The sequence below is a fragment of the Cygnus olor genome, chromosome 3, assembly GCF_009769625.2.
Source record: "Cygnus olor isolate bCygOlo1 chromosome 3, bCygOlo1.pri.v2, whole genome shotgun sequence".
NCBI classification, from domain to species: domain Eukaryota; kingdom Metazoa; phylum Chordata; class Aves; order Anseriformes; family Anatidae; genus Cygnus; species Cygnus olor.
The window spans coordinates 75,326,068-75,342,855 of record NC_049171.1 but is presented as its reverse complement, the minus strand read 5'-3'; the positions used below and the strand labels follow the sequence as shown (position 1 = coordinate 75,342,855).

Genomic DNA, 16,788 nt, shown 5'->3' with positions numbered 1-16,788 from the left:
ATCAGTTTAAAATAATAGATTTTTCCTTCTGTGTGAAGACAATGGAGATGGAAATAGTAAGTGGAATAATAAATAGCGGAGTACTAACTAATGCTGTTTAGCTATAAAAACTTTACTTTGTAACACAGTGATTGATGTTTTTATTAGCAGCTTCAAATATAAATATTCCCCCTTTACTGTGATCAACAGCTTCAGAGACTTTTGATTATTACTATTTTGTATCCTCTCTGTTTTAATTATAATGTGCTTTGCACTTCTCTAGCAATTTTCATCTGAAATGTTAAATTACTTTGCAAGCATGAATTCATTAAACCTTACAACATCCCTCTGAGGAAGTTGTTTAATTAATACACCCAAGTTATGGATGGGAAAATTCAGGCACACAGATAGTAAGCAATTTTCCCAAGTCACAGAGTAAATCATCAAAAAGAACAGGAAGAGAATTTAAGGACCACATGCTGATAGGCCACATGGACATGAAGCTGGAGAGATGTTCTGTAAAACTAACACTGACCTTGCAGGTTCCCACTGACCAGAAACCAGCTCAGGGTCCCCCCCTTCCCTGCTGCCAGACCACAGACTAGTGCACCATCCCTGTCTGCTTCAACCAAATTGGGCTCGAAGGCATCCTGAGATAACCATAGCTTGGCATCACTGAGGAGTGTCTTTGACCAAAGAAGAATAGGGCTGAAAAATAATAGGAATGAATGGTCACTGCCAAAGTCTCTGTTGTCACCCCAGTGGAAATACTGCCACTACATGATCATCTGGTACGATGACAGGTTTTGGGGGACCTTGCTTTTGCTCAGAGATCTTTGTGTTTTAGGAATGGAACCCCACAAGCCAGGCAGCAAGGCAGGGGTCAGTGCCCATGCAGCATCACAAGTGCTGCACGTGCATGGTGCATGCAGCTCTGATATTCCTTACCCACAGCTCAATGGGTCCTAAAGGAGCTGGGTATCTTTCCAAACTGGATGAACATTGACAGCTAACTGCTTCAGGAATAATTGCAGCTATGTTAACAACACTCCAAGCACTTTCAGGACTAGATTCATTCTCTTTATTTGAACCCTATTCTGAATTAAAAAAATAATTTACCTCAGTCCAACCCTCCCCCCTCCTTCCCCCCCCCCCCCCCCCACCTTATTTTCCTCTTAAATGCTACAGAAATTGCTTTCTTGGGACATGAAAACTAATGTATGCAAATTGTTACACAGCATTACCACTGACATGGTTCCACTATATTGCTGAGATAGTTAATTACCAGGATAATGCAGTTTGTCTGCTCTCTATCCCCTTGTGCTGCTCCTAAAAGGAAACAAAGAAAACAACATCAGAGAGACAAAGGAGGAGAGAATTCAGTCCCCTATTAGTATCTGCCGTAAAGGAAATAAGGATTAAAGGCCATTTGCAGAACACATGGCATACAGCTTTGTATGGCACAGATGCTGAAGACCCTTGGAAACGGGTCTGCACCTGGCCATGTTATTCGCCAAGAGATAAACCTTGAGATCTTTTCTTAATTTACATCGAATTATTTTTATGCCAAAGGGTATTTCACAGGAATGGGATCTAAGAGAAAAAAAACAAGGCCAGGGGCAAAAGCGTTGCTTGGATTCACACAACACCTCCGGTCTCAATTATGCCACTTCTGTCCAGACATCACAAGAGCAGGTGACTTGCACTGCTGTTGCCTTCCTTGCCTTCTACCCCAGAAAGTATTGTGGGATTTACCTTAGCATTGAAATTGTAATTCCCTGCTGTCTCCCAACAGGGCAATACATTCTCAGCGGCCGTGAGAAGCCAGGTCCTCACAAGAGGTAAGTGATATTGTCATCACCATGCTTTTCATGCTCTTTGCAATCAGTGATGACTTTTCTGAAAGCCAGTGACAGAGGGTGGTCCTGAAAAAAAATTACATGATTTGGCCTTAGGAAGCAAACAGAGACTTAGCAAAATAAAAATCAAGAAGCCTTATGTATTCTAATGATCTCATCATTTTTAGAGCTGTTCTGTGGGATTTAATGGCAGTTTTAAAAGGATGGTTAAAATCGCTGTATCGAATACACAATTGTTTATTGCATTTATAGAGTTATTTATTTTTAAATTGTTTCTATTGATCCCATTTAATCTCTTTATGATCACATTTGTGCTGTTCCTCCCCGGTTGTATACGACACTTCCACAAAGGAGGGCTGTCCCTGTAGATGACATCCATTAAAAGGGTCAGCTGGTTTGAAAGAAAGAGAGAGAGATAATGAGAAAATCCGGCACTCACCAAGCGGGTAGGCAATAACACCCCACCTCCAGCTATCTCCAGCCAATAACACTATGTGGCGATGAGGTAATGCTTGCATTTGTTACCCTATGGCTGTGCTTGGGTGGTTTGTAATTCTCCTTAAACCAGACAAAACCGGGAAGCTTCTCTCTTTATTGTGCTGGTACAAATGAGCATCTGAATTCATATCTTCACAGCTACAGGGAAGGGGGGTGGTGGGAAGCATGCCAGTGCTCCAGCTCCTCTTCCCTTCCCTCTTTTGTAACATATAAGCAAGTTTGAAGTGTTTTACTCGCGTAAGTTAAAGGAAATCTAAATTGGTGTTTCGGGTTGTGATACTGGCAAAACCCAGCATGGGCTGGTTCTGAAGGCTTCCAAATATATTTAGAAAACTGCCCTTTTTGTGTCACTCACATACCAGCTTACTCTCCTTTCATCATCCCAGTGCACCCAAGGGAAGAAAAAAAAATAGATTTTGCAACTCAGTATTTAAAATATATCAGTAGGGGAAAAGACCAGAGAAATCGCTTTGTTTTCCTCTGCTGCTGTATTCCACGTGCACTTCAGTCACGCCTGTGCACTTTCTGTGACAGGAGGACCAGCTTCTCCTGGTGAGCCCAGTGCTGCCAGGCAGCAGTTGGTAGGCAAGGGCTCCCCTAACAAGGCAACATGGTCAGCTATAGACCTCAAAAGCAGCTTGCCTGTTATGGGCAGCACCTGGGGATGGAGTGAATAATTCCCTTCTTCACTCCCAGGCCCAGGCTACCACTGTAGAGTTTGTAAGGCAGGAGAAACACCTTGCTACTGAGTGCATGTGGTGGGAAGTCACAGTGAGGAAGAGAGCAGCCGTGCATGGCAAACCCGGTCCAGGTATCACAGAAACCTTCCTGCCTGCACCCAGACCATGAGCCAGCCTGGTTGCATTTCCCAGTCACTCTCCTGACTGCAAGAGCAATTTAAAATGGATTAGCTGCCCTCTGTGCTTGTGCATCACCGGCTGGATAATTGTCCTCGGCTGGCCGAACATTTTTAAGTGCTTATTTTTCTGCTAGAAAAAGTATGTCTCCTTTCAATCAAGCACAATTACCCCAACCATCTCTTTTAATTGTCTTTCCAGAAGATATATTCGTTCCTTAGGGGCTTTCTTGCCAATACCAGTGGATGTTTTATTAGGGAATTATATTGAGCTGCTGGTGCTGGTGGCCATCTTTCATCTGCAGCGAGCCAGTGTTAAAACTGTATGGATATGGATACTGGGATGGCTTGTGGGCACGGGGGGATGGGGCAGGAACAGAAACCTAGGCACACACATGTGAGTAGCAGTTGTGCCTCTTGAATTAGAGCCAAAACGCCACAAATGCCCAGCTGGGAGAGTCCATATGGAGCCTCTGGGGCTGGGAGCCATGGGGATGTTACTTATTTTTGAGATGTCTTCCAATTTTAATTGCTGAAGTGGCCCCTTTTCTTTATCTCAACAGGACTTACAGTGGGAGACCAGAGATGCACAGCTTGGCTGTTATTCTAATATAAATCCACCTTGACAAGGGCACTGGGAATTCAAAATCCACTGCCACTTTACACAGCTCTCAGCTCCAGCCCATTTGGTTAGAAACAAAAGGTGAAATGGGAGCATGTTCTCTATTTGCAGTGCATCTGCTTCAGTGGACCAAGAAACATAGATGTAAGTCCAGTGAGAAGAATGAACATTTCACCCTAAATGTTGGGTCCAATGAACCTTCTTCCTAAATGCAGGAATTACACTGGCTTTGTACAACATATTGGGAGAAGATTTAAATGCAAGGGACAAAAGCCTTTATAAAGAAAAAAAAGAAGGAAGGGAAAAAATATATTCATTTAACCTTGAAAAATTATTTAGAACTTAAAATATTTGTCATATGTACATTACAGTAGTCATTTTAATTTGTCTTCTCTCTATTTTAATTACCAGCATGTTAAAATATGTCATTGTTTGCACAGGTTTCTTCTTTGCCTCTTCCCTTTCTCCACAGCCAATAGAAAAGGCATTTTGAACAGATTTCCTTACTCATCTCCACGGCAGTTGTTTTGCAACATGAATGAAGCACCACTCTTGGCAATGACAACTTGCCCTAGTTCCTCATCACTAAGCAATGCACAACAGATGAGCAAAGATGTGATGAGGTTGCTCTTCAAGATGTTCATGGATATCTAAGTAGCATCATTTCAAATTGGTGAAAACACTTGTCCATCTACTTACTCCTTGTGGCCGTTATATTAAAGGACTCTGCCTTCGTGTGGATACTGGCTATGCAGGTGCTGCCATTTGCTAGTTCAGGATTGCTCTAGCATATCTGAGCTACGGGAGGCTGTAGGAAGCTGCCTGAAAGAGAGCAAGCAAGTACTGGAGAATACAAGAAGAGTTGGCCAAGACTGTCTCAATGCAGAAGAAAACTGGGAAACTTTGATATATAAAATAGCTTCCTCACGTCTGATGGAAAACACAACTTGATGCTGGGCAGTGCAGCTTCTAAAAATGGGACTTCGGGGAGGTTGAAGAGCTGTGTGCAGGCAGGGATGGCATGGAAAAGAACCACCAATATTTTTTAGCAGGGGAATGTTATGAGGCTACTGACAGGGAGACTACAGATATCACAGTGAGAAGGAGAAATAACAAGTCCTAATCCTAGCCATCAGTTGCTTGGTACATGAGTGTAAGGGCTTCCCTCACCCCATTACCCTACAACAAGTGTCTCTCCCACTAGACACAGCCCCACATGTCTGCCATGTGAGGTGGAAACAGCCATACCTCATCTCAGCTGTGTCACACCTGCATTCAACAACAAAATAAGACCTCTCCAAAAGGTGTCCTAGCATGTCACAATCTGGAACTAAGCTACAAGAAAATCTAAGCATTTTAGCTCTGTGTTTACAGCGTTGCATCCTGCTGTCCTTATATAACTTCTTTTGCCACTGATGAAAATATTTTATCTTTTTCCCTAGCCCTTCAGCCTCCAAGTGCTGATTTAAATGCAGCTTTTCAGAGTCTGTTCATTAAGTGCTAAACTTTGTGTGTGCCTTTCCTTCAGCAAAACAATCCACCTTCTGAGAGCCTTTGCTCTGCAGAGGTGACTCTTGTATCCTTGAAAGATGAGGAGACAATACTACCAGAAAAGCTAATAAGCAACAAGGGGAAACTTGGTGACCGCAGAAATTGGACCTCTGTAATGAGATACAAACTGTAAATGAGACAGCACTGACACCACATTCTTCTACGCATAGAGACAACATCATTCACCTTGCCTAATAATCAGTGTGCCACAAAAACAGGCAAAAACTGGGGTTTAGCTACACTGCATAATCTCTAGTGCAAGCTGAACTAAAAGGTAAGCTTATCTAGAGGAGGGTGAACATGCTAAGCAAGAACTGCAGAAGGAGCCCACAATTATTACTACAGGAAGTGGGAAGGGGGGGACAACACACAACTACATCACATTTATTCAAAGGGACACAGATAAAGGATCTTTTGAAATTCTTAAAATAATCATCTCTGTTCACTGCTTTTAGGAGTCACTTCATGGAAGACTGAAACTGGAGCACGGTTCTCTAAGAACTTCTCCACTCTCCATCCCACAGCCCTCACTTTGCTTGCTGGGCCCTGCCAGCACAGATCGCTTCATGATCAGGGGGATACATTTGTGCTTTGCACAAGCAGATTTTTTTTTTTTTTAAACAGGATATGTTTCAGTGGCACAACTTCATGGCCACATAAACATCTCAGGGGGAAAGGATTAGTCACTTATGGAGAAAACATGCAGGGCCAGAAACATTCATCCTCCAAATCAGAAGGGGAGTTTTAGAAGATGCGCACATCTACAAGTTTCAGTGCACAGCAGCTATTAAATATAGGAAGAAGGTATTGCTGGCAGCAATTATTCATTAACAACCTAACTTGGTTCAATGGGTTTTTTTGCACCTTTCTTTGAGGTGAGTTGTTTTGGTCACTCTTGGATACACGGTATTGGACAACAGAAGCTGCTGAGCTGGCTATGTACAACAATTACATTTATCTTCCTATTTTTATAGTACTGAGCTGCACATCTATAGTACCTTTCACATCAAATCCCTGAAATTAAGCAAGTCTAAGGACAGGACCTTCAAAAGCTATTATGTGTCTCACTCCAGTGCATTTCAACAGAAGTTAGGTGCCTGCTTTCGCCTGACTCTGGGGAGGCTTTGTGCCATTTGGTCCTCCTGAAAATCAGCAGGAATCCAGGATCTGCAGCAGCATACCAGAAGAATACTGAATTTCCATTGGTGTTAATGAAAAGGCTTTTATTAGTTTTAGTAGTATGGAGAGGCTGATAGCTGATTCATCTTTGCTAGGCTCTGCGAGGCAGGCAAACCCTAAATGTAATGACTTAAAGCACTGCTTGGATGCAGCATGTAAAACAAGGCATAGTGCTGGGTGTGGAGGGCTGGCAAACAGCACATCAGATTTAATCCACAGGGACAGGTAACAAACACAATGCAATACTTAAGCCACAAATTGGCCAGACAGGTAGCAATCTTTCCTGCAAGGGATAAAATGCCCATCTGAGATTCAGATTAGTTAGCAGTAAAAGGCATGAGCAACATGGTCCTGTTTATCACAACTGTTTCATTCATTCCTGATCCACAGGAAGGAAATAATAACATCCGATAATGTTTAGCATTTCTGTGTCACTGCTTATTTCAAATCACAAAACAGTCATTTAAGCATTTTGGTACAAAGGATAGTTTATATATGGGTCACTGAACCACTGAAATGAAGCCTCTGGAAGAATAACATAATTTGCATTAGCAGTGGGAAAAGGTGGTTTAGGTGGAAGATGATGAAACAAATAGCTGTTCCTGTTCACAATGTCAGGAAATGCTCTGTGACCGCATGGGGCTGGAAGACCCTCGATGCCAAAGGCAGCATCCAGAGGACACCTGTGCTGTGCAGCACCTGGCACACTTCAGCTTCCGCAGGAAGAAGGGAGGCTGAGCTACAAAAAGTGAAGGGCATTTTGTTCCAAAAATAGTTCCTGGCTGCTGATAAGCCCCCTGAACGCTAGAAGAAAACGAAGGAGAGACAGGCTTAGAAGGCACACGGGTATGGATTTGATGTTGCTGAGCCAATATTGGTAGCCCTTAAGGGACCCTGACGCATAGCCAAGGCCTGCTGTGCTGCCTATGCGCACAAAAAAAAGACAGAAATCACTTCTTTCTTAACAAGTGCCACATTACTCTTATTGGAAATGGTTTTTATCTTCAGAAGAAGAAAAAAAAGCTTTCAGCTCCCCACTCCTCAGCATTAGTGTTGCCTGCAAGACCCTTGGCTCCAGCAGTGAAGTTACCAAGTCACTGCCTGACACCTCTGGGTCAGGGTTTCTACACATGGAGATGGGTGCATGGGTGGGGAGGGCACCTATTTTCTCATTTGTCTTCGGGCTATGTAGCATTTATACAGCCTTTTTTTTCCCTAAAGTACATGCCAGGGGAACAAAAAAAGCAGCAGTACTACATGGAGACCATGCAATGTGAGTAAAGAGGTTTGATTTTCCAGGATATCTTTGAAGGACAAAGCAGAGAACAGGAAGAATGACTTCACAGTAGAGAATGAAGTCCTAACATCATTTAAATGAAACAGGTTTCTCCTCATTTATGCTGTCAGGATATTAATGGCTTTTAGAACAGGTTAATCCGAGAAGTAACCAAATGAAACAAGAGGACTGTCATTGATGATACGCCTTTTATCCTCCTATTTCTGCTTCTCTTACTACAAGCCATTTCCTCCCAGATGGAGGAGTCAGTGACAGCTGGTGCTGGCCCATGACTCATGCCTGCAATGGGCTGGGTAAGGCCTCAGTGGCCTCAGAGGCCAAGTTAAAATTCTTCTGTCACAGGAGAGGAAAGGAGCTGGAAGACATCCCTGACCAAGGCATTCCTCCACCCTTCCCCTGCCTGAACTACCACAGGAGATGAACCCAGGGGAAATAGAAAAACCTGAGGATCCCTTGGCAGAAACCTTGCCATGGGATTGTTCACTGTAGGGGATGGGACATCCTTGTGCACAACATGGAGAGCAGGCACTGAAAAAGGACCAGCACAAGTTTCAGGCAGAAGGGGATGTGCAAGGCCCACACAGCTCCTTCCCAGTCTCTGAGGAGCTTTTTCCAGGCACATTTGTGGCATCAGCAAACCCCACAGAAACACGTTGGTGCCTAGGGCAGCACAGAGCAGAGGCAGCTGTCACAGGCCAGGCAGTTGGCAAAAATGCATCAGGAATTCATCATAAGTAGTGCCCTACCCTAGGAGATCTTTTGGAAAAGGCTCTCTGCTTTGAGAGTTTGACTGAGGAATAACAACAATGTGTGTGTGTGTGTGTGTATATATATATATATATATATATTTTATACCAGATTGGGTCAAACCCTGGGGGCAAAATATTTTGCATATGTTCAATAAGTATTTTATGTATGCCTCCTGCAGGTGACTGCCTTCTCACCCAGCTGGTGATGTTGTCCCATTAGAAAGCCGTTTGTTCTCCAGCACTGAAGACCAGTGTAATGCTGTTTAATGACTATTTGCCACCAGACAACAGGGATGTCCAAGTCCTTTTTTTCTGCTAGAGTCCCTCAGCCTCAGTTATTTTAATTATATGAAGTTATTTTTAAATATTTTTGGCACTTAAAAATAAAAAAAAAAAACACTGTACAACTAAAGAAGTATTTGCACACATAGATGTGTCAGCTAGATTGTTTTGCTTCATTTTCTCCCAGTTTCAAAATTTAAGCCTCTGGAAAATATTGGCAACTCTTACATGAAATTTGAGTTAAAAAAACACAACACACCCAACAGTGATTTTGATAATAGGATGATTATTGTGTGACTCACCCCGTAAGTATAACAACTGAGAGCTTATGAAGTATGCACTTGGGCTCTGGGCTGCCCACCTACACTCAATTTCCTTTGACTGTGGAATGTCCTTTGGCAGCTTTGCAGCTAACCGATACCCAGGAGTCTAAGGAAAACACTACAACTTGTACAGTATTATTGGTCTAAATGCTGTGGGCTCATATTTCAGCCAGCCAGCACAAGGTTACTTGTAAAACATAACCACACCTTGTGAGAGACAATAATTCATAGGGCCACGGTTGGAAGTTCTGTGCTCAGATAGTACATAGATAAAAACATTAAAACTGCTAGGTAGATATTACACCAAAACACAACTGCAATTTTTTCCCCTTTCTGCCACAACCTTTTGGCTCACAAGCCAAGCCATGTGCTACTTAAAGAGGAGCCTGAATGGCTATACACCCTGTATACAGTGATGTATGAGCGTTGATGGAAATATTGCTCCTTAACACAGCTACCCATCTGCATTACTTGAGTGCCGTGCCTAATGCACATTCATCGCTCCCATATCATGCTTCCCAGTGGAGCTGTGACCACCTCTGTAGAAATCCCTCAGTGGACATTCAACATGCTTCTGTTGCATGTTAAGCTTCCTGTGAGAGTGAGTGGAGGCTGCTGTAACAGTATTTTCCTTCACTTCTGGTGTATGTGCCATTCTGGATGACATACCAGTGTTCAGTCTGCTTACAGCCCTCCGGAGGTCAGAGGTGGCCCTCACAGTTCTTCAAAACAAACATAGCCTCAGTGAGCACTGAAGAAGACTGAGAAATGCATGCAGCTATCTCATAACCATTTAAGCAATTCAGTCCCTATTCTACACGTGATTTTCCTCAGAAGCAGAGACTTTTCAGGGAAAAGGAGACTGTCCTCTCTGGAGGCAAAGGTTTCTCTTGTCCTCCCAGTCCAGTGCTGCCCTTAGCCTGCCTCAGAGCACAACATTAACCCTAGAAGCTTCTGTTTGTTCTTTCACTTCTTACGTAGCGAGACAAAAACGTGTTCTGCTCAACTTGCTATAAGCTCAGTACTCCATCAACAACAGTTCCATATTCATCACTCTGAAGCACTAAGAAGCAACCACTTTTAGGCCCCCCAGTACAAGAGACATCGACATACTGGGAGAGTCTAACAGCAGGACTATCAAGATGGTCACAGGACTGGAGCATCTCTCCTATGAGGAGAGGCTGAGAGAGCCAGGACTGCTCAGCGTGTGGAAGAGGAGCTCAGGGGACATCTTATCAGTGCGTCTGAATACCTGAAAGGAGGGTGCAAGTAGGATGGAGCCAGGCTGTTTTCAGTGGTGCCCAGTGCCAGGACAAGAGGCAGTGGGCACAAACTGGAACACAGGACATTGCCTCTGAACATCTAGGAACACTTCTTTACTGTGCAGGTGACTAAGCACTGGCACAGGTTGCCCAGAGAGGCTGTGGGGTCTCCTCCTAGGAGATCTTCAAAAGCTGCCTGGACATGGCCCTGGGCAGCCTGTTCTGGGTGGCCCTGCTTAAGGAGTAGGGTTGGGCCAGGGGACCTCCATAGGTCCCTTCCGACCTCAACTATTCTGTGAAGTCAAAGCAGGTTTCACCAGTTGTGAGCTTTGTCAGAGCTGTGAGTCCATCCAAAGAGAAATAGTCTTTTTACTTCAGTGGCTGCTGGACTGGCCTGAACCCAGGAGAATCCTGTAAAATCCCCAGTAAGAGTGTCTGAGAAACGACACACAGAAATATCAGCATGAAAAATTCTAAACTAGGAATGTTGCAAAGCCAGAACAAGCAATTTGCAGAAATTGTAGCAGCATGCTTCAACACCAGAGAGCCTGGAGCAGAAGGTCAGCAACACCCAGCTGGCACACCCAGCACCTTAGTTGACTTTAAGGAAAGACAAAGGCTCACTTATAAGTTTGAGGGTATTAAAGTGCTGTCCGATTCCACATTTAGATAGCCATCGATCTCACTTCTTTTTTAGCCATTAACAAAAACTCACTTGTTATTTTTATTTTTTTTTTCCTCATGAAAAAGAGTTAATATGATTCTAATACTCTTCCCCCCCAACCCTTCCCCAGTACTTATAATCATAAAGGCCTGTTTGTACTTATACATCTATGTACTTATAATCATAAAGGTCTTATAATGTTTCTTTTTGCTGGAGAGTTGTGATCTCTAAGCTAACAACTTCAACCTGCTCCCCAAACCATACAAAACCACCCAATTGTCTGCTCCACAGAGAGCAGAGCCACATACTAAAGCTGTTGCATGCTGAAAAGGGACCCGTACCATGATGGGGCAAGGCTGGGGCATGCCTCTGCTCACACATCAGAGCAGCCCTTGCTCAGCAGGATGGGCTGCTCCTGCCTGGGATCCAGTTTCCAGAGGACTGTGTCACTGCCACTTCCTCTGCACAGATCCCTTTGCTGAAATAAACTCAAACCCAACACATGCACATAAATGCTGGGCTGCTGGGTTCACCCAATCACTTCACCGTGCATTAACATTTGTACCACAGCTGTGCAGCTACAACACGTTATGTGCTTTCCAAGCCTTCAGGGGAAACTGATGCTCCTGAGCAGCCAGTCCTAGGCCACAGCAGCACATTTCTTGAAAGCGACAGGTAAGGGCCAGATATATGTCAGCAGCACAGACAGTTGGATGGTTCTGATCCAAAATCCTGTGAAAGCAGTGGCAAGACTCCCACAGACTTCAAAAAGGCCCTGCCTGAACAGGAAAGGAGCAAAGAGAAATGTCATAGGGAATGGTAAACATCTTAGTTTATTTCCATTATGGAACTGAGTTCCACCTTCTTCACACAAACTTTTCCACAGACCCATCTTTTTTCCTTATCTCTTCCCTCCCTGCTTAGAGAGCAGGCTGATATCACCAGGTTAATTTACGGCGCTGTAGCTTAGTCTTGACAACCAGTTGCTCCCTGAGAGCAAACCAGAGAGTCCTCACCTCTCCTGGGACCCTCCATGATAGTCACACCATGGGGAGGAGCAGGCTACCGAGTCTCATAGTGAGACTTGTGCGCTCCTGGCACTGCACACACACTTGCTCCACCAGCATGAGAAGTCACTGAGAGGCTACAGGGAAGCCTCCTCGTTCATGGCAAGACAGCCCACCTAGCCCTCAGCATCTGCACAGACTTTGTGTTACTTTGGTTTTGCATGAAAATCAAGCTTTCCTGTTTAGCTTTTTAACAATGCTTTGTATTTGGGGACTACAAAACCATGTACCAGGACACTCACACACTTTCTTTATAAAAGGAAAAAATTCCAGAGTTCTCACTTCTCAGCTTAATTTCTTAGGTCCCAGACCAGGTTGTCATTTCCCTTCTCCATAAGCTATATGGCAAAGGGCTTGACAAATCCAGTAATGGCCTTAACATCTGTACCTATGACATTGGGATGGAGCTACAAAGCTCAGCAGGAACTGAACAAATAACCTTCTCCTGTCCCAGCCTTTGAGCAGTGAGCTCAGAGACAGTCAATAGGCTGTACACTATCTCTTGTGTTTCATTCAGTACTAAACACAAGGCTAGTACCTTAAAATGTAGAAAGTAACAATAATAGATTATCATAGCATTGTTCTGCTTCAATGGAGCCAACCACACTTGTTTCAGAACAAGCAACACAATTTTGCACAGCAATTATTTTTTGAAGGCCTTAAATGCTGTGGGTAAAAAAAATAAATAAAAAATCACAGAATCACCTACGAAGAGAACAACTGTAATAATCTAGGAACTGCTGCCCCACTTCACAATGAATAAAATATTTTTTATTTCTTTCAAAAAGAGAAGATCACCAAACGGTCGTCATGCATGTGTGTGCAAATGCTCATGTGCATGCACATGCATACACTGCATGTAGGCTGATTCAGCAGTGGGGCATATGGTGCTGTGCAAGCCATTACAAATTCTGCAGTGTGAAGGACATCCCATTGACTGGCAGCAATGTGAGAAGCCAGGAATTTAGTTCTCAGAAGCCTTTTGCCTTCTGGAAAGCTTTAAATAAAATGGGAGCTATCATCTTTTGCCTAAAGATTGTGGTACTGTGATAAACAAAAAATCCAATTAATCAGTAGCATTATGTCTGATTTGTTCAAACTTGTGGCTGAGCAGCTATAAATTATATCGCCATATTCAATTACTGGAAACAACATTTCCTGCATAAGCCAACCTCTGCAGCCTGTAGGGAGATCTCCCAATTTCAGATGTACGTTTGTTAATCACAGTTTTAATTTTTCACTTGAAAGGAAAGAATAGAAACGGTGCAGAGCAGGAAGTTCAAAAAGTCTTTGAATCTGGAGTGTTAAAGTGTTTGAACATCATAATCTCTAAACTCGTAAGAACAAATACACAGTGTAAATGGGCATTTTAAAGACGCCTCTACTGATGTGCCAAACTAATACGGACATTTTCAGTTAAAAGCAATTCCATAACAGTACTGATTAAGTCAAAGCCAAAATAGTTCACCAAGATACACTTATTTTGATGAAGCTTTTTAACAGGTCTCAAAGCTCTAAGGTAGACTCTGGTCATTTCTTGAGAGACAACCTGAAGTGAATACCATATTTTTTTTTTCCATTGAAAGGTTTTGAAGTTATTCCAAAGTAGACTGCAAACAAACTCTAACATTTTATAAGTTGTTCCAAAAAAAATTAGTTCTTGTAGTTCAACAGTGAACTATTGTTCACTAGTACCAAGTTCACCTTCAATGTATTTTACCACCAGGAATTCTCTCAGGTTTGCATATACACAGAGACAGGCTCATATTTAAGTGTGGGAAATGTTAGGCCTAGTGAAAGGAGCCAAATGGTCATCCCTTGAGACTACTTTATAGAGAAAGCTATTATATATCTGGCCAACAGTTGAAGAATATCACTGCACCACTGGTGCAAGAAGTGACTATGTTGTAAGTTAACATCTCAATACAATCAATGCTCCAAAAGATACCAGCAGATTCAGGAAAATCAGATACCTGAAAGTCAACCCCAAACACCTCCATAATTATACCTGGGAATTTGGCATTCCTACATGCTGGACATGAGCATCTCTACCTTGAACCTTGCTGCATTGCATGAGCCTTTGCTCCAGCTCCACATCTCAAACTAGCAGAATCCTCTTTCACATCCCAGCACTTCATAGGTATTCACAGCACTAAGGCAAGTGAGACAACGAAGGCAACGGACACATGGTCCAAAAAGATGACAAAGACTTTGTGAACAGGAGAGTCCTAGGCAACTTTCTTCTCTCATACTGCTTGCCCTATCTGTAACCCCAGTGATTTATATTAACTTACTCTTGGTAAGTAACTCAAGTAGGTCCTCTTGATTTAACTTAGTATAAAATACTGATTGCTCTTGCCTACTTTCGATTTATCTTCTTCAAAATTCCTAACATTACATCAACAGCATTGTCAAGAAGCAAAAGTAGTGTAGAGAAGACACTGGCTGCTATTGTATTTCCAAAAGCCACCTTGAACAAGAGTAATGGGAAGAGGTGGTTGAAAAAATGGCAGCTGGGTATCACAGTATATTTGTGCTTTCATTATTGCTGACTCTAGAATAGATTTTATGGCAGTGAGTTTCAGTGGTCAGACCCCTCATACTTTCATATGAAGAAGAGCTATCAGAATACAGTGCCTGGGCAGAGAGTTGGAGTTGGCTACTCCATGCCCAGAGAAGCACCCAAACATCTGGCTCTTCAAAGTCAGAGCATTGAGTTGATTTTAAATGCCTATACCACCATCACTACTGCTACACTAATCTTAAGATTTCTCCTAAACTGAGTATGAACAAGCCTTAGCTCAAGACTCCTACCCAAGAATCACAGAAAAATCTCCAGGGAGAACTACTGCAGCCTACACCAGCCTTAGGCAGCCCCTTTGCAATCTCACACCCCTGCCACTCTAGGCTTTCTCTCTCATTCAGTGTTCTCCCATGATATTTGCCTAGGCCACAGAAGCCCTATGCCAAGAAATTTATCCAGAGCACACAATAAAAAACTTTTAGGGGAGAAGATTTTGTAGTCTATACCATGCTGTGGCAGCTGTCTGCAGCCTCACACCTGATGCAGCTGTAGACTTTGTTCCTTGCTAACCCTAGGCTCTGGCCTTGGCCTCAGCTGATCCTTATGCTATGACACCAGTGTAAACAAGCTCTGTGGAGAAATCTTTTTTCATCCTTCATCATCCTTTGGGGTACTGCATAGCAGCCCCATGCCAAATGGGGTTTAAGGTTTTACCTGTCTCCTGTCCTAACCCTTACCACAAGTATTGACCATAACTAAGCCAAAGCCCTATTCTCCCAGTCATGCCTGCCCTGAACAAGATCCCCTTGGAGAACTGTTTTTGCAACATACACCATCTTTTGGCAGACCCTTTGCAGCTCTATGCCAGATGGAGCTCTAGGCTTTGTCTCTCACCCAGCCCTAATCCTAATGCTAGCCTTAGGTTCATCCCCTCCCCAAGACTCCCTCATGGGGAACTCATCTGAAAAAGAGAACTCTTTTTGCGGCCTACTCATCCCTCCAGCCAGTCTCTTTTCAGGGACTCTCTGGTCAGAGCTCCATACTTTGCCTTTTACTAACCTTAACCCTCACTATCTGCTGATCCCCTATTTATCAGCAGCTGTTCCTGTGGGCAGAGCCATCAGAATTATCCGTGTTTCCCCCAGGTGAGGTTTAACAAGCAATTCTGATATCCTTTCCAGCTCTTACGTTTATAACTGCTAAACTACTTCAAGCAGATATAGCTTTTTCTCTAAATACAGTTTCAAATAATTTAAGTTGAAGTGGCAGATCTTCAGCTAGCATAAATGGACCATGGTGCTGTCTCTAAAAAGGCATTAAAGTTTGTGCTGTTTTAAACAAAGCTGGGGACCACTTCTGTGCATGCTGCCTATAATGGTTACTCTCACTAAAGGAAATGGTTGTAAAAAATGTTGAAGAAAGGATTAATTATCAATAACTGGTATCTCAGTCTTCTAATAAATGGTATTCTCAGACCTCTGTGAAGTGTAAATAAACATAGATTTACTGGGGTCTTTCTAGACCAGTAGTTCGGAAGCATCAGTCTCATCTCTTCTTTGAGATCCTTCGACTTTCCTTCAAATAGCCTACCATCTGTTGTTGGTAAAGCACAAACGACTTCTTTGGGTGTCTTTGGGGACCACTTGTGTTCACACACATAGCAAAACCCCATTTGAACACTGTTTGGGTAACTCTACCCATTTTGATCATATTAATCTATTAAATCATATTAAATCATATCATATAAATGAAACCATATAAATCATATTAATCTACTAAATCATATAAATAATATTAAAAATCATATTAAACTAGCTTGCCCCTTACACATAAATGGAGGGCTGGAAGGCCAACCACCTACAATTACATTAGTGCCTCTCATCATGGGAATGTCTTAAAGAGATGTGGAGAGAAGAAGGGGTTGTGCTTTCCCCTCAGCTGTAAGAGGGTGAAGACAGTCCTTGAGGAAGTGAAGGACAGGTCACTAACTGGAGTGAAATGTTTCATCCAACACAGATTTGGGAAGTAAGGCTCTAGCTATATCAAGAAAAACACACAATAAATAGTCAGTTTCCC

At 43.0% G+C, this 16,788-nt stretch overlaps 1 long non-coding RNA gene across 3 annotated transcripts in view; it reads right to left on the bottom strand.

Annotated features, from left to right (window-relative positions):
- LOC121068357 overlaps positions 1-16,788 on the bottom strand; it is a 33,142-nt gene that overhangs the window by 13,825 nt on the left and 2,529 nt on the right. For 2 of the 3 annotated variants that reach the window (XR_005818827.1, XR_005818826.1), the window contains exons 2-3: positions 1,735-1,904; positions 1,265-1,308 (exon numbers count right to left, since the gene is read on the bottom strand). This is a non-coding gene — a long non-coding RNA (uncharacterized LOC121068357). Of the gene's footprint in view, positions 1-514; positions 688-1,264; positions 1,309-1,734; positions 1,905-16,788 lie in introns of all 3 variants that reach the window. The other variant, XR_005818825.1, reaches the window with a different exon arrangement.